Raw genomic sequence first — 5,903 nt, 5'->3', positions numbered from 1 at the left:
TAATTATATGTGAGCTGTACCACCTCCTCGTTTCTACGCTCATTGTCCATCTTATCAGCTCCACTTACTGTATAGCTGCACTCTGTAGTTCTACAGTTACAGACTGTAGTCCATCTGTTTCTCTGATACTTTGTTACCCCCTTTTACCCTGTTCTTCAGTGGTCAGGACCCCCATGAACCCTCACAGAGCAGGTACTCTTTGGGTGGTGGGTCATTCTCAGCACCTGCTGTCAAGCAGAGACATAAAAACAGAAACACAAACTGGAGTATCTAGCTCGTAATCTGCCTGCTTTTAGGTCATCTGGCAAGCCGTTTCGAGCGTCCGCTGGCTTCTCTCTAACCTCCTTTATCATTACTCAAACCAAATCAAATCAAATCACGTTTAGTTTCACATTTACAAACCTGGAAAGTGAGTGAAAAACTCTTCTAGAATTTAAATACAAAGAATATATAAACATCGAAGAAGAAAAAGAAATATATAAATATATATATATATACACGCACACACTGACTCTGAATATACACATATACACAGTTTACAGTAGCATTGCACTATTCCAATGTACAGTTGTACAGTAATAAGTTCTGAAATAAAACTATGAAATGTGCTGCTGTACACATTCCGTATGTGCAGACAGTCTGAGAGTTTGTTGTGAGATCTTTCAAGGCTTGTTTTGGCAGAACTGATCTAGAACAGAGTGAAAATACTAGAGTTTTGAGTGACAACAACGATATACTTAACTGAATGCTTTTACCGCCATCGAATTCTTGTTTAAACCTTAAGTTGGGGTTGGGTTAGCTTTAGCACAGTAGCACTTGGCATATCGCTGCTGTCAGAACAAAACCTCGTATCTCCAGGACGGTAACTTTACAGGTAACTTTACAGGTAACTTTACAGGTAACTTGGCAGTTTTTAAACATAGTCTACTTTTAGTAGTCAATAGAACCAGATTTTTTTTGTGAAGAGGATCAAGCAATTTCAAATTATGCAGAAATCTGAAAAAATGATAAAAATGAAGATATGAGGTTTCGCTCTGACAGCAGTGATCGAGAAGAACACAGGGACCCAAAAACGGCAGTACAAACCAGCGTGTATAGAAACATCATAATCCTCCTGAGGCTGGAAAATGGATGGAGGTGCTCTGCTACGTTGACCGATGCCTTTGGCCCTGAGAGAGTTTCGCTGGCTGAGTCGGTTGGAGCCATAAACAGATCAGCGGGATTCCCTCCTCTGGTGGCCTTCTGCAAACAATTTAATCCTTTATCCCTTCAAATCTCCCTCCGAGAGCCAGGCAGGCTACCTCCAGGGACGGACTGACGCAGAAATGTGTAGCATTAATCCCATAATCAGTATTATACTGAGCACATTGCTCACATCTGATGTTTTCTTTGTTATATTTAAGTGTAACAATATATGAATGATAAAGAATAAGGTCATGTTATGGCTGACTATAACAAAAGTATGCTTTATTCCAATTATATGAATAGAATTTAATTATACAACAAATATGTATTTAATTACGCAGTTAATTGGTTAAATTGACAAATGGAAATTAGACCTCTGTGCAGACAGACTCATATACGAGACTAATGCACAGTAATTACACGCTTATACCCACACAATTCACGCCTATCCAAATTCATTTAACGGTTATTACACAGTAATAGACTACACATTACAAATGCTCATACACAATATAAACACACATACAGGCATAACCCCTTGGGAATCACAAGAGATTCCAGCTTTGCATCACCCTAGCAACCACCTGAAACACCTAGGCAACCACTGATCAATACTATAGTGAACCAACCTGCCAATGCCCTGGCAGCCTAGCAACAGCCTTAGATACGTTTAGCAACCACTTAGCAATCCTCTAACAATCACAATCCAATACAGCAACCACCTAACAACTACCTAGCAATGCCCTAAGAACCAGCTGGAAAACCACAGCAACTTCATTGCAACATCAGAACAAGTGCCTGGAATACCATAGCAACCACCTAGCAACATGGGCTCAACCACCTGAGGTATGATAGCAACTACCTACGACACCCCAACGACCTGCAGTACCATAGTTAATCAGCAACCTAATGACCCAGAATACCACAAAAACTGACTAGCCAAACTCTTGCAACCACCTGGAATACCATAGCAACAGCTATTTAAAATAAATAAATAAATAAATAACTCCTTTCATTTATTATTACACATCATACACAAACCAGTACTTTGTCACACCAGCTTTCAGGTTGTTTCACAAAAGGTTCACAAACTTTCTCTTTCTAGTTATGGTTCTTTGCAATGCGCAACTATCAAGACATATTATCAAGATACCGTCACCATTGCAGCTCCAGATTGTCTGGTTGTGTGATTCATGCTTGTACACATGCTTTTTGATTGGATGCATGGTTGCATGGTAATAATAATAATAATAATAATAATAATAATAATAACTAACGTTCTAAAAGTTGGTATAAACAGCATGTCCCTGAAAAGACTCCTCTCTGAGGGTCCCTTAAAAGGTGGACCAGTCGCCAGAGACATTTCAGCCGTCAGCGTTTTATTTAATAAAGATAATGTCAAGTTCATAACCGAGCATTAGTCTCTCTATCAGTCACTCTCTCTCTCTTTCAGCACCTCAGTGTCTGAACGATCTGTTCCGTCTTCTTTAATAACCCTCATTAGGCCACCTAAGGCAAAATAAACTGATCCCACATCTGCACTGTCACTTTGACAAACTGTAATCAGACGCACGCAGGTTGAGTTATTGCACTGTGGGCCTTCCTTTAAAGGTTATCCTAATCCCACCTGCGCAATAATACACTCAATGCTCATAAACGCTCTGGGCTAGGAGTGGATCTCAAGTTCAGCCTCGATCCCCAGGTAGAATTAGCCAGTCTATCTGCCCCCGCTCCTTCTAGATTAGCATCGGTTGAGCTGTAAGACAATAAAGGCCAATCCTCTTTGGACGTCTCAGCCCTATGCCTCAGGGCCAGAACCACCTCCTGCTGATCTCCAAGCAGCTTCCTTTAGCTTCAGACCTCAGAGTAGTCCTGCAGATTGATTCATCCCAGTGATCTATGGTGCTAATTTGTTATGCAGTGGCATAGATGTTGCAGCAAAGCAACGTTCTTCCACTTTAGCAGTTGCCAAAGGTAATTTAGAGGTTGTAACAGAAACAACTTGAGCTACAATCAGCAGTGAAGTCCCGATTAAGCAAGTGGTGGGATTTGTAGGTAATGATCTGGGCTAATCTGGAAGGCTGGGTCCAATCCACCTGTTTATTGTCTTTAACACCTGCCGGCCATGCTGATCTTTGACCGCACACATGGCTACTATTTGATCTCACCCCTGTACTGTGCTCGGAGAACCCATGTAAACAGAGCAACAACTAGGGGGACTGTTCTCTGCTGTCTTTGACTCCTTGGGCAATAGCTTTGCTACAAGTACCTACAATAATCTGAGTACAGTGGGGTCCAAAAGTCTGAGACCATATTCACATTTAAAGTTGGCAAATTTTCAGAAATTTGAAATATTTTAATGAAAGAACTGCTGTGGCAAGCAAATTGTTGGTGAAACATCCATTGTTGTTTGGTCAGTATGCAGATTTTAGCATTGGCATTGACACTGACCTGACTTTATGGGAAAAGGTCAGATTTGTTTTTTGAGCAGCTCGAGTACACGCGGTCATTAAAGCAAAAGTGGGACATACTGTATCCAGTGCTAAGAAAGTTTGAAATTCTTGTAAATATTTCAAAGATTTTACTTTTTCATTGTTGCATGGAAAATTGAACAAATATCATTTGCTGAATTCAACAAATTGGTAAAAATGAAACTCAGAATGGCAGCATTTCTGTCTGCATGTAGCATCACACTTGGCTGAAATTGGGGCCTCCAAATGTTTCTTGTAGCTGACTAGTGGTCTTTCTATTCTTGACTTCTTGTAGATTTTTTCTCACTTCAAATTCAAATCAAATCAAATTTATTTGTAGCGCTTTTTACAACTGATGTCACAAAGCAGCTTCACAGAATTCCAGAAAAGACATGTTTTAACATGAATGTAAAAACCCCAGGTGAGCAAGCCAGGGGTGCCAGAGGCAAGGAGAACCTCCCTCAGAACTGAGGAAGAAACCTTGGGAGGAACCAGGCTCACCAGGGGGGACCCATCCTCCTCTGGTACTACAAGTGATTATACTACTAATATTAATAGCAGTAGTATTGGTATTAAGAATAGCTAGGAGTCTATGAGAACATCAGTGTAGGGTGGGCAGTTGGTCCAAGGCAGGTGGTGGTAGCTGGGGCATGGGCAGCTGGTCTGAAGTGGGTAGCAGGAGGGCTTGAAAGTCAGTCGTCTTTCAGTGTCCGGCCAGACATGTGGGCGGTCGTATACTCGGAACAAAGGCAGGGAGAGGGAATTCCAGAGTGTGGCTAACGACTCCGGCAGATCTGACTATGACAGCTTAACTAACAGGAGAGAACCAGAAGGACACACAGACACGGCAGCACTCTGAAACAGTCTGGCATCCCTCCGCTCCACCGTCCACAAACCTGAGTGGCTGCGTCCGAGCAGCGGGACGACAGCACCAGTGTCTCAGTTTGCTATAATTGTCCATGGACCCCTGGATCTGCTGCCTTTATCTAGGGGGAACATTAACTACCAGATGCTAAACTGAACAAGTGAGTTTTCAGCCTAGTCTTAAAGATTGAGACTGTGTCTGAGTCCCGAACCGTTTCTGGAAGATCATTCCAGAGTTTGGGGGCTTTATAAGAAAAAGCTCTTCCCCCAGCTGAAACCTTCTGAATTCTGGGGACTATTAACAAGCCAGCACTCTGTGATCTGAGTAGTCGTGATGGCTCGTAATAGGAAATAAGGTCTTGCAGGTACTCAGGAGCGAGCCCATGTAGGGCTTTATAAATTCAGAAACATTCACAGGTCATCTTGCACACACATCATGTTTAAGGTATACTCATGGGTTTTACATAAGGTTTGAGTTTGTGGACAGTGAAGGCCATTTCAGAACCATAATCTTTTGCTTCTTGAAGTAGATCATGGTGCATTTTGGAGCATTATCTTGTAAATATCCAACCTTTTTTGTGACGGTGGCGCAACAGTTTCCAAGGTGGCTGCCAAACAACCCCAAAACAACGGATACGCTCCCATCTTTAACACTTAGCAAGGTGTTCTTTTCATCAAATACTGTTCCCCTTTCTGTAAACATACCTTGTGGTAGTAGCTAAAGATTCAGAATCAGCACCTGATTGTGAAATGCTTTTTGTATATACATACACATATGTATACACACACACACACACACACATACTATTTTACCTCCTGCCGACCCTTCTTTGCAGATTGTCCAACAACTCTGCACACTGGGCCAGGGAGTCATTATTCCCCTGCCAGGACACCTCAGTCATGGACTGTTGGCACTGGGGATCGAACTGGCAACCCTCTGGTCACAGGGTCAGTTCACTGACCTCCAGCCCACGACTGCCCCCAAAGATTTAGCTCTGCCATGGTAGAGCCTTCAAAAATAAGAACTAGTCAACGTTCCCCTCCATGAAAATCTTTAGTAAAAGGCAAAAGATTTGTGCGTGAATGAAGAGAAACCCGAGCTCTTGCTTTAAGACCTAAAGAATGAAAATAAAGTTTGAGATCTTAAAAATGAAATAACAGCAGTGGATCAACTGAAAGAATGTCCAAACATGCAGACAGCAATTTATGGTTTGTTCTTCCAATATATTAAATTCAGCAAATTTGGCCAGGTTCGCGCTGTTAGCACACATTCAGTCAAAGTCAATGAAATCGACCTGCTGCGTTAATACATAAAGACATGAAACGGTTGTTCATTATGCAGCTGATGAGTCTGAGGAGTTGGGGAATAAGATGGCCTCTGCT

At 42.0% G+C, this 5,903-nt stretch overlaps 1 pseudogene; it reads right to left on the bottom strand.

Moving 5' to 3' along the window:
- Positions 1 to 5,511: 5,511 nt before the first annotated feature.
- On the bottom strand, positions 5,512 to 5,621 carry LOC119262111 (annotated as a pseudogene).
- Positions 5,622 to 5,903: the final 282 nt, after the last annotated feature.

The sequence above is a fragment of the Pygocentrus nattereri genome, chromosome 22 (genome assembly GCF_015220715.1).
Source record: "Pygocentrus nattereri isolate fPygNat1 chromosome 22, fPygNat1.pri, whole genome shotgun sequence".
NCBI classification, from domain to species: Eukaryota; Metazoa; Chordata; class Actinopteri; order Characiformes; family Serrasalmidae; genus Pygocentrus; species Pygocentrus nattereri.
This window is presented reverse-complemented; position numbering and strand designations above follow the sequence as displayed.